Source organism: Sardina pilchardus, chromosome 7 (assembly GCF_963854185.1).
Source record: "Sardina pilchardus chromosome 7, fSarPil1.1, whole genome shotgun sequence".
Classification (NCBI taxonomy): domain Eukaryota; kingdom Metazoa; phylum Chordata; class Actinopteri; order Clupeiformes; family Clupeidae; genus Sardina; species Sardina pilchardus.
In genome coordinates this window covers 17,079,911-17,105,227 of record NC_085000.1, presented here as the reverse complement: position 1 = coordinate 17,105,227, position 25,317 = coordinate 17,079,911, and the positions used below count along the sequence as shown (strand labels likewise).

The window sequence follows — 25,317 nt, the reverse complement described above, 5'->3', positions numbered from 1 at the left end:
TTGTGCATACAATTATATCGATACGAGTAGCTCAAATATCGCAATACTTAATTATATAATTTAATTATCTATTTTACTTTTATTTGAGGTGAGTTTACTCTGGGTTTACTCTGATCACATTAAATTTGCTAGATAGATAGATATATAGATAGATAGATACTTTATTGATCCCCAAGGGAGAAATTCAAGATATTACGCTCACAAGGTGGCGCTTTTTGTGGCGTTTTATTGTGCATTCAACGGCAATTTCAAATTGAAAGTGTGGGTGTGTTTCAGTTTTCAACAAAAAGCAAATAGTAAGGACCTTGATATGCACCATGCCATGACAAAGTGAGTTGAACAGTGTTATTTTCCTTATTTTTTGTAATGCCTTCGAACAATATGAGAGACATTAAAGGTTGGGTACGGAATTAGCAAAACGGACGGCAGAGTTTGAACATATACAACCTCAAGTCCCGCCCTCCATGCACGAGCGACAATTCAAATGCGTAGCGCGAGAGCGAGCCAGGCTAAATGAAATGCCATCCTGGCGTCTACAGCACTATGAGCTCTAGTCTCCATACAATCACTCACATCAACTTCCCCAATTACATTCTTTAGGCTATTCACCTCCAAAGGGTTGTAGTACATATGGTTCAGTAGCCATATGTGTGTATATTTGAACAGAATCTGGTTTGTTCTTACCAGGGCGATTATCTCCTGAAATATCCGAGTTTAGTGCTGCCCCGTTGGTTCGCCTATTCCGTAGCTCCAAGCTGTTAAGTTTCGATTTCATGTTTACAGCACTCTTCGTGTCATGGTAAAATGTAATTTTTGCTACATAGCTTATTTATTGCGTGGGTGATTGAGTTTCCGTAGGTATCCGCTGCCTTAGTTAGTTTGTATAGAAATGAAGTGACACAACAAGAGGGGAAGATGGACGTGCAGCAGCAGGCAGTTGGTTTCGTTTCAGCACTGACTCGCGGTCACCAGCTTTCGAAAGGGTCGCGCGCGGTGGGGAGGGGGAGTAGGAAGAGGAGTAAGACGTTAGATTGACGATCGAGCTGTGAAATGATGGTATGGGGTGAGGAATTCTATTGGCTGGAGTTTTTCGAGCCCTGCCCGTTCCGCAGATGATTGACGTGTTTAATTTCCATTTCAGTGCTTCCAACTTAGTGGCTATAAGTGGGTTAGGAATAGGATTTCAAGTGATTTTGCAAAAATGGCCAAAAAAGCTCATTCCATACCCTACCTTTAATAGCAATATATCGCAGAATCGAATCGCAATACTTGTTGTATCGCAATATGTTAAGAATCGCAATAATATCGAATTGTGGCCCAAATATCGCAATAGTATCGAATTGTCATTCTTTTGCCAATTCCCACCCCTACAAATTAAGCCACAGTATTTGACAAATATTGTTAATTGCCCACATATTTGTATATGTTTGGTAATAGCGTCACTGTGAGCAGATTCATTTGTCCATCTGTGCCCAAACAGGGCTTCTAACTGGCATCCCAGGAGGGTGAGGCAGCTGTTTGGGCCGCCGTGTTTACATACTGAAGATTGCAAACAGAAGCTTTCCAGCTGATCCGAGACCAGTCCGCCAGGGACCCAGTTGCTCTTTGGGTGGTCGTGTGCACACAGGCAGGGCACTTGTGCTCATGCTGCTTTTCCCATATATCTGAGCGTGAAACAAACAGTGTGTGTGTGTGTGTGTGTGTGTGTGTTTGTATGTGTGTCACAGCACAGCATCCTTTCACTGCAACAGCCGCGTGACAATCTGAAATTACTACAACCTCCCTCCTCTCAGTAGACCGTAGTGACTGTAGAGACACACGCACACACTAGCACACACACACACACACACACACACACACACACACACACACACACACACACACACACACACACGGCTGAGATGCACACAAAGAGCATGAGACTAGAAGTCTGAGAACATGCATATAGACAGACTCATTCACACACACACAGACACACACACAAGACCCCCCCACCCCCACCCACCCACACACAAACGCACACACACATACAGATATACACACACACACACCCACACACACACACACACACCACACACACACACACACACAAGCACACGCACTCACACAAAACTCTTCCACCCAGCAGACAGTAGCAGCAGCAGGGGACTGGGTAGGAAAAAGCGTGTTTACAGCATGTTGGAGAGTCTGGGAGATATTGTCAGCGGGGAGCGGCTGTTGAGCATCCCTCGTACTACAGGTCTGATATGAAGGGCCACATGGGCACGCCAAGGGAACAGAGAGCCCAGTGTTGGACAGCAGGAGCCCCCTCTGAATAGAGTGGAGAGCTCTCAAAATGCCAGAAAACCATGTCAACGCTCATAGCTCCCAATGCCCACCATTGTCCCTATGAATGAGGAAGAGCTTGTCAAAGCGCCCGCCAAACTGAGGTGCAAGTGTGTGTGTGTGTGTGTGTGTGTGTGTGTGTGTGTGTGTGTGTGTGAATGTACAGTTTGTATGCATGAGTTCAAGTGTGTGTTTTGAATGAGTTTGCGTGTGAGTGTGAGGGTATGTGTATGCGCATAGTGTCTGCGTGTGTGTGTGTCTGTGTGTGTGTGTGTGTGTGTGTGTGTGTGTGTATGTGTGTGTAGATAGGAGGTGGGTGGGTACCCCTATTCCCGGATCCTTTTGCTCCTCTACCCCCAGGAGACTGCTGGGCTGAGCAGAGTGAGAGAGAGAGAGAGAGAAAGAGACAGAAAAAGAGACAGAGGGAGATAGAGAGAGAAAGAGAGAGATGGAGAAAGAGACAGAGAGAGAGAGAGAGAAAGAGGGAGAGAGGGAGAGAGAGAGAGAAAGAGAGATGGAGAAAGAGAGAGAGAGATAGAGAGAGAAAGAGGGAGAGAGAGAGAAAGACAGAAAGAGGGAGAGAGAGAGAGAGGTGAATATTACTTTCCCTTTGTCTTCCTCTGATGCGAGGAGACGTGTGAGGCTGCTGGGGAGGACGGCGGTAATTCCATTAGACACGGCCAGCGGGACCCACCGGCTCTCCGTTCCACCCGTCTCCCTTTCAGGTGACAGGGTTGCGGGGCCACGGACAGGAAACCGGGGCAACCGGATCGCAGGGGGGCCAACACCAAAAAAAGGACGCGTGATGAGCCGGACCCACAAAAGACAGGCGCTGGAGATTCCAGTCACATTCCTCTCCACTCCGCATCGAAGTGCAAAACTATGACAGCAGAGATCCCACACAGACTAGCCAAGCCAGCGCATTTACATTCAACACCTAAATGTGCAGCATGCGCTTCAACACAAAGGGGATTACTGTCACGGTTTCTGACAGGGAATATTTCTCATCCCTACAGTAGGCTTACATGAACACTGGCATTAACACTTCACAAACGCCTGCCTTCACAAAAAAGGTTACGAACAGATACAGATATGTATTGAAAGTTGACACATAGTGTTTGTAGCCACCCTGGTGCACATCTAAGCTAATTAACGTGATGGAAGCCATCCATGCAGCAGAAATCTTTCCTCTCCTGTCCTTTCCTCTCTTCTCCTCTATTGTCTTCTCGACTCCTCTGTTCCCCTTTCCACTCCTCTCCTCTCCACATATCTCTCCTCCTCTCCTCTCCTCTCCACATATCACTCCTCCTCTCCTCTCCTCTCCATATATCTCTCCTCCTCTCCACATATCTCTCCATATATCTCTCCTCCTCTCCACATATCTCTTCTCCTCTCTTCTCCTCTCCACATATCTCTCCTCCTCTCTTCTCCTCCACATCTCTCCTCCTCTCCTCTCCACATATCTCTCCTCCTCTCTTCTCCTCACCACATATCTCTCTTCCATTTCTCTTCTCTCCTCTCTACATATCTCTCCTCCACTTCTCTCCTCTCTACATATCTCTCCTCCTCTCCTCTCCTCACCACATCTCCCTCTTCCACTCCTCTCCTCTCCTCTCCTCTCCTCTCCATATCTCTCCTCTCCTCTTCTCCTCCTCTCTACATACTGTATCTCTCCTCTCCTCTCCACATCTCTCCTCCTCTACATATCTCTCCTCCTCTCTTCTCCTCACCACATCTCCCTCTTCCACTCCTCTCTTCTCCTCTACATACCTCTCCTCTCCCCTCCATTCTTAAGTCTGGGAGGATCCAACAATCTGAATGTACAGCTCACAGCAGGAGCCTGTCAGGGCCACAGTTAAGGGGCTGCACCAAACAGGCCAGCATGTGAGAACAGGAGCCGCAGCTGAAAAGAGGCCCTTATTGCTTCCCTATCGCTTTAAATATGAATCGCTGGCCGCTTCCGAGTGACTGCTAAAAAGATGATAAATCGTGGCAGATGCCTTGGAGTTCACTCAAGCGGACACGAAGCACGCCCATGCTATCTGCTCCCTCCCTGCATACCATAACTGGGACAAACTATACAGTACAAAGCCTAATCTCGACTTGGCCATAAAGGACTTTGCATGGTGTAAATCTTTACAAACAGTCCATTCAGGCTGTAATAACCCAAGTATTTTCTTTCTCGGGACTGAATGGAGTTTTTTCCGTGCATAGACATGGACATGGGCGGCCTTTTCTATTCGCTATCAGACATGGTTGAAGTGTTCCATGGTACTACGGCACAGCATTCCGGTGACATTTGCAAAGCAACAAATGTAAATCTTTCAGTCATCTGAAAAAAAAGTGTAGTCCTTAGCCTCCGACCGTTAGCACACCTCTCTCAGAAGCTGTTGTTGTCATACCATTACAAATTAGGTACACTAAACTGCATGCTGTAAAATGCCATCATCTCAACACATTATTATGCATTCAACTCTAGAAGGGGGGAAAAAATTCTGCTTTGCATGCATGCGTTACAAAGAGATCCAGATAAACAAATAAATAGATGCTGAGCACATAACAACAACAACAACAACAACAACAACAGCAGCCTCTCTGCCTCTTCTCTGTTCACATATGTATGCAGGTAATGGCGTAAAAGTGTTCTTGATACCAGCTAGCTGAGCTTCTGTGCGCATTGTGTGCCGGTGGGGAGCTAGTTTGTGTGTGTGTGTGTGTGTGTGTGTGTGTGTGTGTGTATGTGTGTGTGTGTGTGTGTGTGTGTGTGTGTGTGTGTGTGTGTGTGTGTGTGTGTGTGTCTGTGTCTGATTGTTTATCCCCCAGTCTGTGCAAGTGTTTGTGTGTACATTTGTGTGTGTGTGTGTGTGTGTGTGTGTGTGTGACTTCAGTGTGAGCAGGGCTCATGTCAGAGGATCCCTGAGAAAAAGAGACTATACATCTGGGGCACCTCCAGACACACTGGGCCCTCTCTGCTCCTGCACCCAGCCCAAAACAATACTGGCTCGCCGCACTAAACAGGGTGCCCTCTCTCATAAGCCATTGTGCTTACACTCAGTGTTTACCAAACACACAAAGGGGGGCCCAGACCCCAGCTAACTGACTTTGTCAGATGCCCCCGCATCCTATCCAACCCGAGCAGGGATTCACACAGGCTTTTATCCCTGAAACAGGCCCCCATAATCCTAACCCAAAAGCTAACAACCCCTAAATCCTGGAAGATGGAACAGGGGGCAGGGGGGTTATTATGGGTCTACATGGCCACATCTCCTGGAAAAGAAATTGGATTGCAGAGGCTATTTGGCTATTTTCAATGGAGCTTTGGGATTTGGGCCTCTGTAATGCTACACTGATGATCCGAGACTGGAGAACACCTTTGCCAAGGGTCCATTGGCTCGCTGCTAGCTGGTCACTCTGTGCTGGATTGAATGTGGGATATTTTGAATGCATGGCGGGCCTGTTCTGCTGAAAGGCTGCGAGCTGAACACAGAGGGTCAATTTCATTACACATCACAAAGCATAGAGAGAGGCCATCATTAATCTCCGTCCTGTTAGTTAATCATTCATTCAGAAATGACCACCTAATGAGTCCCACGGAGGAGCAGCGATTGCGGACAAAACGCTTTTTGAGTTACTGGAGCCCAGTCGTCGTCCATCAAAAATGACACCTTTGTCACCACTGGGGATCAAGCCTGGCAGTTTTTGTATTCTGTGTGTGTGTGTGTGTGTGTGTGTGTGTGTGTGTGTGTGTGTGCATGCATGCATGCGTACATTCATGTGTGTGTGTGTGTGTGTGTGTGTGTGTGTGTGTGTGTGTGTGTGTGTGTGTGTGTGTGTGTGTGTGTGTGTGTGTGTGCATGCTTGCGTGCGTGGGTACATTCATGTGTGTGTGTGTGTGTGTGTGTGTGTGTGTGTGTGACAGGCACAGAAAGTTCTCTCTGTGTGGTGTGTTACCACATGTCTGTATGAGTGTGCTTCTATGCCCGTTTTTAGGTCTTTGTATGCCTAGTCTTTGGACTTCTATACGACGGAGTACTTCTATGTGTGCCATGGAGTGAATAAGAATGAGTGGGAGAGGGAGAGAGGGGAGAGAGGACCCTACAGGCGGTTGTGACAGTAACAGGTTCCTGTTGTTAACGCAAAGGAGTTCAGTGCTAGCTCTAATATCACAGCAGGGTGTTGGAGTATCCGTGGGTTTCCCAATTACCCGTTCCCAGTCAAGTTGGGTCACAATGAAAGCGCCTCGACCTATTTCTCTGTACAAAGCTGCGGAGAGCTCAATGGACAGGCTCCAGCGGACAAACGATGCCCAGCGTCCAACTCCGACCCGCGCTTGTGAGGAGAGGAGGCGTGTTAAATGTGCCCATTTTGTCAGCGCAAAATAACGGGCTTCAACAAACCCAAAAAGTTTCGTTTTCAGATATGCAATGTGCATGCATGCATGTGCCTATGAATGACATGTTATGATGTTAGGTTGATTTATAAATAATTGATATGGCTTGTTTCAAAGCTTTAAAGATCTCCTCAAGTCGTAAGCACTTTAATTGGCAACAATTCCAAATGATTTAAGGGCTCAAAAGGCTGCAATTCATGAGTGACTCACAGACTCACACATGCTTTAGCCTACTTCACACGCTACAGGAATAGGCTTAGGCTAGACTGGCTAAATCGTCATTAAAAGAATGCAAATAGACTACAGCACCAGCACCAATATATTAGGCTATTTGTATTCTTAATTTGTCGCTTGGGCTTTTGAGAAGTTAGTGGCACTACCTTGCCAACAAATCTAAATAAAACCTAAAAAACACTTTTGAATGTGAAACTGAGGAACGTTATCTCGGGGGATGCTGAATCTGTCTTGACATCGGTGACAACATTGTTTAAAGAAGCCATGTGACTCTTCTAATAGCTACTCAAAATACAGTTCGGTAGGACCTCACCTGTCACGTTTTATCCTCAGCATTCGCCTTCAGAAAGTCCGTCAACAGCCCAACAAAAGCAAGAGGATGAAAGAAGTTGAGGTGAAGTTCGCTAGCTCGTTAGTTGGAGAGTAGGCTACTCAGCACCGGGGGAAAACACACACCTTCAACAGGCGCACACGCGCAGGCAACGGTCGTGACCGGAATAGAAACTTTTCAGAGACTCGCTCTCCGAAAACAAAACAGAGAAAGGAGGTGCCACTTAGACTCCCTCAAGGACAGATTGGGTTTTATATCTTTGAAACACGTCGCTTTTGCGAGAAACACAAGCCAAATATTTATTTGATTAGTGTAGGTTATTTAGCGTATTTGAAAGGAAAGTTTAATAGAAAGTGTCAGAAAGATCTGCAGTTCTTCCCCCACTACTTTAGAGTCCTCTAATATTTGATACTAACATCCTCTGTGATCATTTCAGCACCTGAGACAGCTACAGCTTTAGCTAAAACTGGCATATATTACAGTAATGATCTAGTAGTAGTAGCCTACTACTAATTTCATCCACCAATTTGAAATGGAATTTAATCTAGGCTTTACAGCAAATATGCTATCCAAAAATGTGGGAGGGTGAGAGTGCTGCACTCACTGTACTGTAGGTTACAGGAACCAAGTAGCCTGCTCAGGAAAAGCAGACTCAGCTCAACGTTTGTACATCTGTGCAGAGCAACACCTCCGAACATCAAGGAAAGAGGCTCAGGATGAAAAATGCGCATTCCCTCAGTTCAGCGTTTGCCTTAGGGGCGTGTGTGTGTGTGTGTGTGTGTATGTGTGACTGTGACTGTGTGTGTGTGTGTGTGTGTGTGTGTGTGTGTGACTGTGACTGTGACTGTGTGTGTGTGTGTACACACACGCAAAGACATGTGTGGATTGCTGCATGGAATAAATGCTTAGATTGCATGCTTCAATAAAGACAGTTCAATGCACAGCTCCACACAAAACAGCCCATTTACTTCAGATGCAATTTAGCTGTTACTTGTTATCCACTGTTTCGGTGAATACTTCAAGCAATTCTGCAGGCAGCAGATATCACAAAATATATAAATGTTGCCAGAATGTATGTGTACACTGCCATGTAATTGCACTTGTTTGTGCTATTAAGTGACAGATAGCAGATGCAGTAGTAGGACATGTGTGAATAACTGGACCTACAGTAGTTACTGAACTAGTTGTCTTTACTTACAGTACACTGATTTAAACCTTTATCCTCACAGTGTAACTTAAGAGCACGCACACACTTACATGTGCACATTTTTCTTATACATGCGCGCACACACACACACACACACACACACACACACACACATACATACACACACACACACACAGAGAGAGAGAGAGCGAGAGAAAGAGAGAGAGAGACTATAACTCAGCAGTGACAATGGCCCCCAAACTTCTTACAGGATGGGTTAATATGGTAAGGTCAGAGTTTAGAAAAAGATTCAGTCACGCAACACATGTTAGTCCAATGTCCACTAGACAGTCATTGCATTGGCACTTTCTGTTCCCATTCCCATCTTTTAATTAAAAGACATTTCTGTGAGGTGAGCAAAATGCCACTGCATCCTCTTGTCCTCCATAACACCCCCAAACAGCCTATTTTATTTGAATCCATGACAAAAGTAGTAGAATCCCGCCCCCACCCCACCCCCCTTAATGGTGCTATAACTTACTTCACCATGCTTCCCATCCCCCCTTTCAACTTTCAGTATTTATAGGCAATGCGCTTCTGTGTGGTTGAATGCTGAACCCAATTTTGAGGTCAGTAATTGTCACCGGTTTTGAGAAAGATCTGAGTTTTTTTGTGTTCTGTGTGTTAATGCCCACTGACTGCCTTGACTGCTATTGAGAGAAGGGGGGGGGGGAAGAAAAGGAGAAAAAAAATGCCTTCTGGTTGTCATGGTAATGCAGGCGGTGTGGAACCTAGGAAGTCAATTAACAGCCACATTTTCTATGTCTCATTTAGTTCCAGAAGAAAGACCACCAAGGCATTGTATAGATAAGCCTTCGGGATTGTTTTGAACAAATAGAAAAACATGTGCGCCCATAACATCACCTCACAAGCTACATACACTTCTATACGTTACACCATACAACATATTTACTGTGATCAAGTTCGGTTACTCTCCCCTGCTGGTCATGTTATGGTAGACATGTCTCGCATGACTGCAATGATAAAAGCACTGTGGAAAATACACATCAGAATGGGACCTTAAGGTTATATGCATTCATAATTTGTGTGAGGCTTTTGTGAAGGGTAAAAAAGCCTGCGTTTGAATATTTAAACACCCATTTAGCTCAACGCTGCCCTCTTGTGTTTACTGCCAAACAGTATGTGTTGAACGTCATGTTATCAGAGTGCCCAACTTCAGACAAATTCTTTCAGGTCTGGAAATCTGAGGATCTGCTTGGTAACTAATTTTAAGATCAAACAACTTGTCTTTAGACACTCCTATTAGAAAAAAACCTCCTTAACTTCACTCAAACCTCCTTACACACACTCTCTCTCTCTCTCTCTCTCTGTCTCTCTTAAAACACATCCTTAACTTCTCTCAAAGCACTGATGCACATCTGAAAGCACCAGATGTCTCTTAGTAACTCATTACGGCAGAAAAGGATCCTTCCCCCCAGTGAGCCTGTCAGAGGTTGTTTTTTGGTGCTTGGCGATTGGACCGCGGGGCCCATTAGTGTGGTCATTACTGTCCCTCAGCTTATTAGCACTGAGAGCCCGGGCCATGGGTGCCTGGGTTTCCGAGAACTTCTCTGATGGCTCCCAGCGCCTTTGGCATCATGAAACGGAGCGTGGAGCTGTCTGGAAACAGACTGTGTCCATCATCGAGGCTGTCTCTGTTCTTTTCGCTGCTGTACGAGTACGGAGTCGGAGTGGACACACTGTGAATGGTCTTGAGCATGACTCAACAGGGACAGCGGAGCATCGGTCACTGGGGTCCTGTGTGCTCGGTGTTCCGTACTGTACAATGGAACATGCTTATCACAGCTGTCTTGTTTTACAAGCTCCCCGAGTTATCGTTTGACGTCTCTGTGTTTATTTCAACTACCCATGCAAATGTCTAATAAGTGATGCACAATTTGATTTTGCCTTGATGATGTTCTCCTGTTGATGTGCTAATGGGGAAGTTTATAAGGTCTTATCACTCTCAATTGAAAGGAACTTTAGGGGTGTACTGTAGGGGTGGTGTAGTTTGGAGTAGGGGGGGGGGGTGTCAGAAGACATCACTGATATGGGGAGAGGACTCAAAGGTCATCGAAATGATGAGAGTGAAGATATCTCTGGTTACCTAGAAACACACACTGGACACACACGCACTGGGTTGTGGGAAATAGGCTCATGAACTAAGCCATCAACTTACACTGTAGTCTCCTGCTAAGCTCCTGTTTCAGAGCTACAGGGTTTCCCAGCAGGTCAACTGGGCATGGTCAGGTGGAAGATAAAAAAATGGAAAAAGGATCGCACACTTGAAATCCTTCTTTTTAGTTTTATTTTCTCTTTAGCACAGAATGACGTTTCAACCGTGTGGTCTTCTTCAGATTCCACGGTCGAAACGTCATTCTGTGCTAAAGAGAACATAAAACATAAAAAGAAGGATTTCAAGTGTGCAAACCTTTTTCCATTTTTAATGATTTACCCTTGTTCTGCACCTTGACCTGGGATGTGCACAAACTTTTTCACTATAACTGACAGGTGGAAGATTCAGCACTGCACTTTTACCATACAAAGTACCTTGGCGATTCAATATGGCACCTTTTCACTTTCACTCACTTTACTATTTGTAATGCAATGTTTATTGACTTTTAAATATAGGGAAGTATGCACAGCACTTGTTAATAACACCCCCCCCCCCCCCCCCATCCTATACCCATCCTATACCCAATCCCTTAACACAGCATTAGTCAGTGGAGTGCAAATACATGTTTGAAGTGATCACACAACACACACACACACACACACACACACACACACACACACACACACACACACATACAAAACACACACACACACAAACACTTACATTATAAAATGGATTGGAAAATAAATAACTAAATACCAAAATACATTAAAAAAAAAAAAAATATTTAGAAAGAAAATCTTTCATCATATCAATGCCATGTAGCCAATTATAGATAGTGGAAGGCTTTGCATGGTTAATTCCTGCTGCATGAGGAAAGATCACTTTCACGTTCATTACCACAAGCACAACATTTGGAGAAACATTGGAATGTAAGGCGTGATCATAAACATAATGGGGAAAAAAATAAAAATATGTATACAATTTTTGAGGAGTCTTTTCAATAACAAGCTTCCACAGCTTCATGCAAAACCCCTCGGGCGGTTGGGCAGGCCTGAAGGCATGTGGGTCTGGGTTGCCTTATCTATTGGAAGCCCCTCTGCGGGGGGCCCCATGGAGCAGCACGTAGGAGACCAGACTACTGTGCTCATTGGCCCCGTCTGCAGGCCTCCCAGTGGGGGCGCTCCGCAGGAGACAGTGCTGATGTGTCGGGGGGGGGGGGGGGGGGGGGGGGACAATCCTCCGTCTATACCTGAATAATTGCAAACACTAGGCTCACCTGTGGGCATAGCTCTGGCGGCGAGGGGGCGGCTAGGAACTGTGTGTGCCCTGAAAATCTCGGGACACACATACACACACTGACACACACACACACACACACACACACACACACACACACACACACACACACACACACATTTCACACGCCAACACTTAATCAGATCCCAGTCGTAAACAGTAGTGAGTCAGTTGTTTAATGTTTGTTATTATACGGCTCTTCACAATGCAAGTAGAATACTTCATTGACTTGAATGGGATTTCCCAAAGTTCCTTCGCTACGCGTCAGGGTCCGGTTCGCCCAGTCGGTACGATAATGTATATGATGACCAGCATTGTATACATTATCCCTTACTTGTTTGAAAGCTGCTTTATATTATTAGGGACGAGCATGGTTTCTTAACCGGTTTGTTAATTCACCTTATCTTAACATAAAGCGGTGCCTTGAATTGCATAGATGCAATGAAAAAGCTAGCTAGCAACACAGAAAGACTTATTATCATTATACATTAGGTGTCACTGTAAAGGTTAACAGAATAAGAATGGCAGATTAACCGGTTAAAGGTGAACTATGCAAGTTTTTTTTTTTTTTAGCTTAATTTGCCTTAACTAATCAGCTTCGGAGTCAATGGTTATGAATGGTTATTTGACTTATTTTGGGTTGAACGACGGCTGTCTCACTTCTGAGCAGAAAAAAAACATGCATGCAAGTTTGTGCCACCGGGACAGTGACAAACAGAAAGTCTCCAGCCTCGCGATCATGCTCATGAAAAGGCAGACTGACCGATTGAGGAGTGTTGTAAAATATACACGCTAAAGCTGCAGGGGAAGCTCTGCAGAGAAATCTGCCAGCTTAAAACGAGCGATAACGAAAAGCGAAACCGGCGAAGAAGAAATAGCCAGACCTGCATAGTTTCCCTTTAAAGGAACCGTATGTAGGATTTTGGCCAAAACGAGTACTGCAATTACTTTCAAAATACTGTACAGCGGTGTATCACCTCCCCCTCCCCTCTGAGTCGCGGTTGCCAGCTAGCTGCAGCAGGAACGTAGGCTATGGCAAGTGCTGTTTTCCTCAGCATAATGACAGAGAAACGAACTCTGATAATGCATTGCTAACGTTAGCAATGACTACTAGCTGTTTTTATTCCCAAACAATTCATTAGCCTACCTTTTCAATTCAATGACCCACCTCCTCCAGCCAACATACCGTTACTTTGCATGAACATGCATAACTTTCATGAGTAGGCTATTTGAAATGTCCATTTACAGTAGCCTACAAGTAAGTTAGCCAAACTGATTAATCTTTACCTGTCCAGGAGCAAATAACAACACTGACATCTGTCTTCAAATTCTTCTCCGTTTTCAGCCGTCTCAATCTCCTAAATCCTTGTTTTATTTCAACGTATTTCGGATTCATAACAAGGTATTTTAGGTTCCATAACGTTAGGCATTTTTTGTCTGACACATTTGCTGCAGCTGTCTATGGTGGTAGCTGGCATCCCGGATGGCGAAATACTACTGACTTCGTCATTCGTAGATAAGTGTAGGGTGGCGCATCAAACCAAAACACAACATAACAACATCAACATCAGTTGAGGGCTACAACTTCACTTTTAAATGACAATATCTTGCCCGGACTACTGTTGTCAGTGATATAAGTATTTGAAATTAGCATGACTTCTAAATGTCTAGTGACTTATCAGGGCCATTTTATGATTAATTGAAATACATTTCCTACATACGGTTCCTCTAATGATGTGATGTGTTGCCTCTGACTGTTGCCTGTTTGGCAGCACCTTCACAAGCACAGCTCACACTAATGGGTGGGTGCACCAGCTCGCTTCTTTGCCACCTGTTGGGTAGCTATGAAACACAGACTCACTAGCCAATGGCGTTAATGGAGGGACTCTTGAGGACTCTGGGTAAGAGGGGCTCTGCACTGGAAAGCCTTTGGGGATAGCAGAGCCCGTAGAGAATAAGAATCAATCTACAGCCTTGTTAGATTATGTCCTTAGCCCATTTGGACTCATAACTCTAGGGTGGTGCACCTTGCCAAAAATCACTATGAGACTCATTCCCCTCAGATGGTACTGACCAACCCCTCCAGGCTCCAGGACTGATCCAAATGTGCAGGCTGATCCTCAATGCGCATTTACTGTGGATAAGGGATTTCGGTCTGGGAAACACATGAAGTCCCCCAGCCTTGTCGTGAGCTTGTTGCCATGGCTTTGCATTCCCAACACTTGACACTGGGTCACTGGGACACTTTTTTAATGTTTATTTTATTTATATATCGTATTTGATGAGTTTGGTTCCAAAACGCTATATCCACCATTTTAATGAATGAATAAAATATATATGTTTTTTTTACACAAATCAACACAATTTGATTGACATTTCCATGGAATGTACACAATTAGATAACATGACTTTTTAATGTTTTTAAAAACAGATATATAACGATTTGGAATCAAACTCTTTCCAGTAAAATGTTCAAGTAGCTGAATGAATATTTACAGACATAAGTATTTCTATATTTTTTAATCATGTAGTAATGTCCATCAGAACTTACTGCTTGTTGCTGGGTGAGGCTCTTCAGTAGAGACATTATATCGGTCTGTCAAACTTAATATCCTGCCCAAACCATTAAATAAAGTAGGTAACTGGCAAGAATATATGTACCATAATTCTGAATAGGTAGTCTAACAAATTATACATGCACAAACATTCAGATATGAATAAAACGGTCAATGTTTGCATGTTTCCCATAGTAAATGAACCCTGATGTGACTGATTTTTTGATTACAGTAGGTTACTTCTGAGTGGAGGAAGAGACATTTGATTGACGAGCAATAAGAGGAGAGTCTTCAACACAGCAGCATCCAATGTACCGACAAGCTCTTCAATGCCTGACATTCACCGGATGAAGCGCCATTATTAATGAACATTCATTATCAAATTGATGAGCGTATGTCTGTTACAGTAGCCTAACTCAGTGATATCAGTTGGCTCATTGTACAATTTAGACTCCACAAAAAAATAGGAATAAGATCTGAATTTATTTAGATGAGACTTATGAAGTGTTTTGGTTGAGAGAAAAAAAGACAAATTGCTATTCAGAAGAATATGTATTGGTGTAACAAGAACTACAGGGAACAGGAAGTCTTCTCCTGGCCTATTCTAATTAATTTGCACATTTGGAGGGACTCTGTGTCTGTGTGCTCACCTTTAAACCCCGCTGACGACCATGTGTGAGCAGGGGCCTCAGTAGTCTGTTTGCTCCCGAGAAGACACCCCTGGTTTATTAACAACATTACTTCTGTGTAAACTTTTTGACTTTCCTCTCTTGAGTCATTAAAGATGAACTCAGAGTTTATTATATCCTTAAATCTCTTCTCTGTTACTCCAGAGAATGCATTGAGAAGTTTTTTTTTCTTTCATAAAAAAAAATCCCCTCGTGGCCTGAAAAGGTCTTCCTCACTCTTCACCTTCCTCATTTCAGAAAGTGGAATCTCTTTGGCCTCCACACACTGTTCTCCTGCGACTGCTGCAGCTGAGATGCTATCTTGTCTGTATTATTATTATTATTATTATTGTTAACTGTATTTGTTATAGAGGGACAGTGTACATTAAATGACATTTTACACAGAAAATGTAAATGCACCCAATTCAAGCCAAAAGGCTAGTTTCCATTGGTAGTCCCCCTGCCAGAAGGAGCATGGCAAAATGACCTCATGAAGTGGACACGTGTCTTTAAAGGAAGGGGAAGACATTTTAATCTGTCCCTGAGAAACAACTGATAAGACAGTTAATAATAACACTCATTTAGCCTATGTACTATAACACTGCAATAACGTCTCATATTTTTAAAGTGTGTCGATAACTACTCATAATAATAAAACAATGTCAATGTCACTGAACAGTGACATTCTTTGAATCATGACACAATTGGCACATGAATGTGTCTGTCTCTCGTGAATGAGTCGAGTAAAGTGTTGCTCCGATTTTTATTCCGTGTTCTGAGTTTTGACACCATTGTGATGGCAAAGCGCTGCACTGCCTCTTCTACACTATACCAATTAATTCTGGTGAATTATCCATCCGTTGGCATCCGTTATGTGGAAAGTGCTCACTGATGCATTCAGAAGACAAATGTGTTATTCTTCACTCAGCCTTTCCCGTCATCAGTCACGAAAGAGAACTTAAAGGCAGGCAAATATGTCAGATCTTACCGTACGTCAAACGTAATGAGGGGCCCAGAAAGTGATTACAGCAGGGCGTTGTGCATATTGAAATGAGTATCATAGCAGGGCCAGAGGAAGCACAGAGGCCAGAATGTCTAATTCTTCACTCGGACATTAAAGCTTATCAGCAATCACTCATGCAAGGGAAAAAAAATAAAAAGAAAAGAAAAAGAGTGGCAGATCGCTGGAGAAGGGGTTTTGGAGCCACCTGGGGATTCATAGATATATAATAATAATAAGAGGAAAAAGGAGAGAAAGTTAATAAGGTCTTGTCTCTGCTTTTTCTTACTTCAGCATACGCCGTCATATCTTAGAATTAATCACTCTTCCCTTAGGGTGAAATCTTTCATGCGGTCATGCCGGGTGTTTCTCTCTCTCTCTCTCTCTCTCTCTCTCACCTTAATATCACAGCTCAACACATGCTTCACTCAAAGCCTGTGGATTCTTCCATCAGTTGAACTTGCTTCATTTTTGTCTTGCTGCCTTACTAGTCACACTGGTTGTGTGTGTGTGTGTGTGTGTGTGTGTGTGTGTGTGTGTGTGGGGGGGGGGGGGGGGGGGGGGGGGGGGGTTGTGTGTGTGTGGATGTGGGAGTGTGCATACACTAATTCTTCAACAAAAAAAGACATTCTCCAACAGCTCACCATTTGCCCAGAACATTTGTATGGAGCTATTTATTTATCTATTTATTTATTTATTTATCTATCTATATATTTATTTATTTGAGGAGGTGTTGCAGAACAGAGAGAGATTTCCCTTTGATAAGAATGTTATTAGGTCTGTAGTTTGCCACAAACAGAATGAAATGGATTCATAATGAGCACTCGTGAGGGTTGCAGTGCGTGAGGAAGCCTTTCATGGTTCTTTTATCCCCCTTCAATGGAGGTGCCTCGGCCATTTTCTTCCCTGCGTCTGGCCAAGGAATTATTCACAGCATGAAGATGTATGTGGGGTTGCCGTCGCTGGGTTGAAAAGGATGGGGATGAGGTGAAGGGGATGTGGTGGTGGTGGTGGGGGGGGGGGATTGATTTCACAGATGGAAATTGATTTTTGAAGAGATGTGAAGAGAGGCAGACAGAGTCGCGCTCACTGTGCCAAGGTAAAGGCCGCGTCTTCGCAGTAACAATCTCCTGTGCCCGTTCAAGATTGAAGAATTTTGATCATGAACGGAAGGGAAGAGGGAACAACAAGAGAGGGGTATTTTGCCAGGCTACTACTGTACTGTAAGCTCCTGTCTTGTTCTCAGTCACCCAAGAGGTATCATGTGTGTCGATTATTATGGAATGCCACAATTCAATTAGCATTGACCTGAATCAGAGCTGATACACGAATGTCAACAGATGCAAATCCAATCCAATTGATTTATGACTCATGCGATTAAATGCTGACAGATTGATTCAAAACATCTCTGCGATGGAAATTATGTAGCCTGTTTAAAGGCTGAATGACGCTAGAGGCACTTAAAGCTTTTTTTTCCAATAAATTGGCATTTGTTTAAATTACATTTTATTTGATATTATCATCAACAATCACAAAATATAAGTTTGATGGACATGGTTTTCCCAGTTTAGACCAACTGTGATCATTCAATTGATTGACAGTATAATTTTATTCCAAATATAGCTTAAAATTAATCGTTTACTCTGTCAGTAAATTAGTGTTCTTTTTGATGGAAACATTTTTAACCTGGGTTGTATTTCCCATCTTTCTCTTCCTAATGCCAATCTCTTTGTTTTGCTTGACTCCATGACTCCTGCCTCAGTTGATATACAGTATCTATGAGGAACTCAAAGCTACACTGTAAAAAAAATAGCCATGGGGGAAAAAAATAACCATTTATTTACAATAAATTATTTACTTAGGCCTATATAATTTTACTGTATGTCTCATAATTATATTACATACTGTATGATTAGCTCTTCTCCAAACTAAAATGAATTACTTAGCTGTTGAACCATCAATCACAAAGTTTGACGGACATGTTTGTTCTATTGTTCTATTATCATTCTATTCATACAATTCATTCACAGAACATTTTTATCCCAGATTAAGTTTTTATGCAAGATATCACGTTCAGATTGATCACAACTTTAAACATATGCCTTCTATTGTAGTGAGGCCAATTATTGAGTGAATTCTGACATTAAGCCTGGTTCCCATTTTCCAATCTTTCCCTTTCCAGTGCCAATCTCCTGTGCCCATTCCAGACTGAAGGAAAAGGGACAACAAGAGAAAGCTATGAGAGGCCTGACCAGTTCTCAATCATCTTGAAGGTCACTTATTCCAAAATGCAACAATTCAATTTGAATTGAGTTGAATCTGATGTAGGAACGTCAACAAATGCAAATCCAAACCCATCGATTCATGACTGACACCACAGCTTTCAGACTAAAAGCGGGCAGATTGATCCAAACTATCTCTATGATGGAAAATATGTCAGCTTTGCAAGCCCATAACTGAAAAATGTACCATGGGTGAGGTTTTTCTTCAATAAATGTATTTGAGTTAATAGTAGGCCTACAGTATAGGCTACATGCCCCTTATTACAATCTGAGGATTTTAGAGGTAACAACGGCAAGACAAGAGTTTGATGGACATGTTTTTGTTTTTTTTTCAGGTTGACTATCGACCTTCTGCAATGATTTTGGCATGCACTGTAAACTGTTACTGCAGATGTACTAGATGGTCACCACCTTTGTTCACTAACAAGAGGAGCCAGCTTGGCATTCAACAGCAGTGTCTCAAGTGAAACAAGAACAATGGAAGAACCAGCATGTTGTTGAACAGAGGACAGTCAGCTGGAGAGAGCTATGGGCCATGGATAATAAACCATTCCAATTCATTCTAGGAGCCTTTTATGACGCTCACCCAACTACACAGTAGCCTATCTCAGTCAATGGATGGGGGGAGACAGATTCATGGTTAATGGTTCTTTAAATAGCATTCTGTCTGTTTATTAGAATAACCTGACCCAGGGTCATTACACCTGGAGACATAAACAGGTTTTAACCCTCATGTTGTCCTCAAATCTTACCGACGTTCGTCATCCTTGGGGTCAATTTGACCCCAGCTAACAAAACTCTCAAAAAATGATTGAATTTTTTTTTTTTACCCGTTTTTTTGTGATAGGTACTTAACAAGAGTGTAATAACCACCATCAAAAGCCCTACAAAACAATCCCACCCCCCACACCCCTTTATGAACCCTGGAACCCTGGCTGGCAATATGGCCAATCCAGTGTCAACAGCCCAAAGGCTGAGTTTTTGGACTTTTTCAGACCTGCCAAAATAACTTATATGTAATATGTACTTGTTTATGTAATAAGGATAATAAGTACATGTTCTCATACTATTACAATAATAATATTCATATTGTGTCAAATATTCATTTCATTTTTTCATAAAAATGGGGTAAAATTGACCCCAAGAACACCAACGTACAGCAACTATTTTTTTACAGGACATTGGAAACATATTTTTGTGCAAATTTCATGTTTACTCTGTTGTACCCTTCAAATGAGGAAAAGTCATGAAACTTGAAGCAAAACAAAAAAAGTGAACCATATATTTTATGATGTTAAACATGGCCCCAAGGACAACATGAGGGTTAAGGTCATTGCGGGTTTACTTGAGAACAAAAGATTGACGGCAGAATTTTGTTTGTGCAAGAGGCACAGTAAAATGGCAATCAGGCAAATACAAGCAATAGGCCTACAGGACGACAGGGCAAATCATAGGATTAGAAATTCATAGCGGATGTTGGAAGGCAACTGCAAGTTCCACAGTACACAGTGTGACTGCTCTGAGAACAGACATGGTGTTGCACTTGGAGTGTGAGTGCAGTCGGAACGCTTACTGAGATGACCACTCCATTGGAGGATATGATGGCGGAAGCCTTTGAAAGGATGAAGCGTGCAGGTAGGAAGGAAACATGGCTGGCAAGGGCACTCATTAACATTTACACTGAGTCATTTAGATAGGAACAATCGAGGTACAGTGTGTCTAGAACATATCCGTGCACATGGTAGTACAATAACAGACATATCAATGCAATAGTAATAGTACAATAGCACTACTTGCATAGAATCAAATGTCAGTTCTACAGAGTTAAGTCGACGGAAGCGGAAGAGGGATAAATTGTGGTAAGTGCTCGAATAAGCATCTTTAGCCTTGGGCCTGCTGGCAGTGTTGATTAAGCTTGGTAACTAGGTAACCCCAGTAAAATGCCCTCTGAGGCTGCTCTGTTGGTGATTCTATTTTTTGTACACAAAGGTTGCTTTGTTGGTGATATTGTTTTTGTTGCTTTGGCTCTTTGGTTGGGCATTCAGGCTACTGGCACAGCATGTGATAGTGCGCAGGAGGCCTTTAGAGATCCTGGGTACAACATGCGGTGCGTTTTCAACAGCCTGGAGCCAACTGTGCATCCTGCGTCACGCTGTACAATGTTAAATAGGCTTGGTTCAGGATTGGCCTCTGTGGGGGAACCCTTACCAATCACACAAGAAATGTAACACCCTTTCTAAAGGTTGGGTGCGGAATTCGCAAAACGGCCGGCAGATTTTGATCACATACAACCTCAAGTCCCGCCCTCCATGCACCAACGAAAATTATGCGCGAGAGCGAGCCAGGCTAAACGAAATGCCAGCCTGGCGTCTACAGCACTATGAGCTCTAGCAGTGGCGGTTCTAGCCTGAATTACTCCCCAGGCGAGATCCTCCACGAGCGCCCCCATGAGTGTTTTTTGACGCACTTTGCGTCAGTCGGGCTCATAGGGTTAAGCGCTCGTGCCGCCCCATACAAGATGCCGCCCCGGGCGACCGCCCGGTTCGCCCGTACCTAAAACCGCCACTGAGCTCTAGTCTCCATACAATCGCCCACATCAACTTCCCCAATTACATTCTTTATTCACCTCCAAAGGGTTGTAGGTAATAGTTCCAAAAATCAGACAAGGTAGATGATTTTATAGCCTAGCCTACATTATGGTAAAAGCACCTTAGTCTACCAGCCCTTTCGTTCGGAAATTCTAAAACAACGATGCATTTTAATACACCAAAATAACATTTGATATAGCATATAGGCTACCTTACATCTTTCAGTAGCCATAGGTGTGTATATTTGAACAGAATCTGGTTTGGTTCTTACCAGGGCGTTTATCTTCTGAAATATCCGAGTTTAGTGCTGGCCCGCTGGTTCGCCTATTCCACTGTAGCTCCAGGCGGTTAAGTTTCGATTTCATGTTTACAACACTCTTCGAGTCACGGTAAAATGTAATTTTTGCTACATAGCTTATTTATTGCGTGGGTGATTGAGTTTCTGTAGGTATCCGCTGCCTTAGTATGTATAGAAATGAAGTGACACATACAATTTGAGGGGAACATTATGGGACGTGTAGCAGGCCTAGTTAGTTTCGTTTCAGCACTGACTCGCGGTCAACAGCTTTCGTGCTATGTGCACGAACGGGTCGCGCGTGCGGGGGGGAGGGGGAGGGGGAGGAGGAAGAGGAAGACCGTTAGATTGACAAATGAGCTGTGAAATGATGGTATGGGGTTTAGAATACTATTGGCTGGAGTTTTTCGAGCCCTGCCCGTTCCGCAGATGATTGACATGTTTCATTTCCATTTCAGTACTTCCAACTCAGTGGCTGTAAGTGGGTTAGGAATAGGATTTCAAGTGATTTTGCAAAAATGACCAAAAAAGCTAATTCCATACCCTATCTTAAGTATCTGAAATACGTCAAATAGCCTATCTACTAAAGCTAAACATCAGTCAAAAACATGCAGTCCATAATTCGGTAAGGTATACTCATTTTAGTTCATCATTCGGTAAGGTGTACACATGCAGTCCATAATTCGGTAAGATATGCATTTTAGTCCATAATTCGGTAAGGTATACACATTTTAGTCCATCATTCGGTAAGGTGTACACATGCAGTCCATAATTCGGTAAGATACGCATTTTAGTCAATAATTTGGTAAAGTGTACACATTTTAGTCCATAATTCGGTAAGGTATACACTTTTTAGTCCATAATTCGGTAAGGTATACTCATTTTAGTCCATAATTGGGTAAGGTATACACATTTTAGTCCATAATTCGGTAAGGTATGCGCATTTTAGTCCACAATTCGGTAAGGTGTACACATGCAGTCCATAATTCGGTAAGATGTACACATTTTAGTCCATAATTCGGTAAGGTATACGCATTTTAGTCCATAATTCGGTAAGGTATAAGCATTTTAGTCCATAATTTGGTAGGGTATACTATACACATTTCATTCACATCTTCTTGCATCCAAATTTTTTCTTGGGACAAAAATGGAAACTATAGTCCAGTTTTGAGGTAGAATGCTATAACCCACGAGCTCTCCTGTGAACAAGCATCCATCCATCCATCCATCCATCCATCCGCATAAATATCCATGTCAAAGTAAACCACTTCTTTTCTTCCCCTGACTGACAGGCTCATAATGTTATAGTATCATAAATGCCAAACACACATAGAGAGTGTCCCTTAAGAGATACAGCTGTTTCTATTTACTTCATAGTGAAAAGAAATAGTGGGAAAGAGACGCAATGTATTTGTGCTTAGAATATGCGAATGCCTTTGTGAACATAGTGTGTGTGTGTGTGTGTGTGTGTGTGTGTGTGTGTGTGTGTGTGTGTGTGTGTGTGTGTGTGTGTGTGTGTGTGTGTGTGTGTGTGTGTGTGCTTGACTGCTTGTTTGAACTATTAGAAGAGAAAATGACCATATTATCATTGTTTGTTACACCTCAGTGGCTAACTCAATAAGACCATCGTTTTTTTCTGAAGCGACACGCAAATGAAAGTCAAGACAAACTCAGGACCTTTTTCTCTGCACAAGAAGGGAGAAAAAAAACAATTTAATCAGTGAAATATCCCCAGTCTCGGTGTACCGAGGTCGAGAAATGGTCTACGGCAAACAAGGCTACAATGCGTAAGCATCGCACTGAAATGCACAGGTAATAGCGTCAATTAGGTTGTAAGGTCATGCCTTCATGATAGGGATAATAAAATCAGTGTCTGAACCAAACATCCAGTCTCATTTTTGAACTGGTAATCAGTTCTCTAAAATGAGAAAAGAAATGAAGAAAATTATGTTTTCAACCAAGCATATCCCATTTTGTGCCTGAGGACTATCGAGCGCTGTTTACTGTTCGAGATGTTACAGGTAGTAGCATGCATTATAGAGTAACTGGACGTCCAGAGATCGATTTAAAAACAGCCCGATAAAACAACAGTTAACCATCGACCCCATAGACAGCACAAGAGAATAGAAATATGTGTTTCATTCTCAGATAGACCCATCTGGACACCGCAAAAGAATTATTGCTGCTGCTGTTTGAGTGCATTAACTCTGATTGTTCTGTGCCCATTCAGCATCTACTAGGAACAAAGCAACAGGGTGGCTTTGCATATGGAACGTCGAGGAGCCTCTCTCTTTCTCTCTCTCTCTCTCTCTCTGTCTCTCTCTCTATGTCTCTCTTTCTCTCTCTCTCTCTGCACTGTCTCGCTCTCTAAAAATGGAGTATGAAATATTTATGCCAATGCATATCCAGTTGTTGGTCTTTGACGACTACAGCCACAATCCTTCCCAACGCACGGGGAACATTAAATATTTATCAGTTTAAACAAATGGCGCAAGAAAAACACCCTGACAGTGACAAGTGAAATACCCATGTGAGCAAGATAACATGTGATAAAAGAGGAGAAGAGGCGGATGGAGAGAGAGGGAGATGTAGAGAGAGAGAGAGATTGAGACAAGTGTGTCTGGAGGGTTAAAAACAGTCCAGCACAAGAAAAAGGAAGAACTGTAAGACTAGCTGTCCAGCTGTGAAGACATACACAATGGGTCCATGGTGATGTTTTTCTAGTGCTTAATATTATGCCTTTCTTATGCAGTTTCACATAGAATGGACTGGATATTTGTCAGTGGGGATGACAAACAGCATACAGTTATTTTGTTATGGTTATGGTTATGGTTATGGTTATTTAGCAGACGCCTTTGTCCAAAGCGACATACAAATAAATAACAGTACAAATTAAATTAACAGTGAACAATTACAATAGGGAGAATAGTAATATTATCAGTAAAACAATAATTTTAAGCACTAACCTAATGAGAAATAAAAACAGTGAAATGAGAATAGCAATCAAATAGGTCACTCAGTTAATTAAATATAATAATAATAACTAAAGCATGGTATGGCTAAATTTAAGGACAATAGCAAAATAAATGTCAAATTCTATCAATGGACAAATTATAACAAAACAATACCAATTTATACAAACCATAACACATCACAAACTCAAAGGACTAAGTGCATATTGAACAAATATGCCTTAAGACCCCTCTTAAAAGATCCAAAGCTGTTGCTGGAACGGAGAGCATTGGGCAACTCATTCCACCAACACGGAACCACTGAAGAATAGGATCTACAATTTGACCTAGCATGTATGGTTGGTCGACATAACAGACGCTCCTCAGAAGATCGCAATGGGCGGTTGGGAATGTACATCGTGATTAAAGAACTGAAGTAGCTGGGAGCAGATCCAGTCAGTGTCCTATAGGCCAGAGTGAGAGATTTAAATTTAATTCTGGCTACTATAGGGAGCCAGTGGAGAGTAACTAGGAGAGGGGTTACATGTGTCCTCTTTGGCTGATTGAAGACCAGTCGTGCTGCAGCATTCTGAATCAACTGTAGTGGTCTTAATACACAAGCAGGTAGGCCAGCTAACAGAGAATTACAGTAGTCCAGCTTGGAGATAACCATTGCCTGTACAAGAAGCTGAGTGGAATCTTGTGTCAGATAAGGTCTGACCTTCCTAATGTTGTACAGGGTATACCGACATGACTTTGCAATTGAGGCAACATGCTCAGAGAAAGTAAGTTGGTCATCAATTATGACACCCAAGTTACGTGCCGATCTAGTTGGAGTCAATGAGGATGAATCAAGCTGGATGTTCATCTGTTGGGGAATGGCTGTTTTTGCTGGAAACACCAAGAGCTCAGTTTTTGAAAGATTAAGCTGAAGGTGCTGATCCTTCATCCAGATTGAAATGTCCTTCAGGCATGCAGAGATCCGATGGGAAACACTAGAGTCCTCAGGTGGGAAGGATAGGAAAAGTTGAGTGTCGTCCGCATAGCAATGATATTCAAATCCATGAGATCGAATA

General features: G+C 42.9%; 1 protein-coding gene across 2 annotated transcripts in view; it reads right to left on the bottom strand.

Moving 5' to 3' along the window:
- chl1a (cell adhesion molecule L1-like a) overlaps positions 1 to 7,418 on the bottom strand; it is a 76,268-nt gene extending 68,850 nt beyond the window's left edge. For both annotated transcript variants that reach the window (XM_062540957.1, XM_062540962.1), the window contains exon 1: positions 7,263 to 7,418. The gene's annotated coding sequence lies outside the window, so the exon portion shown is untranslated. The remainder of the gene's footprint in view (positions 1 to 7,262) is intronic.
- Between the last annotated feature and the right edge of the window lie 17,899 nt (positions 7,419 to 25,317).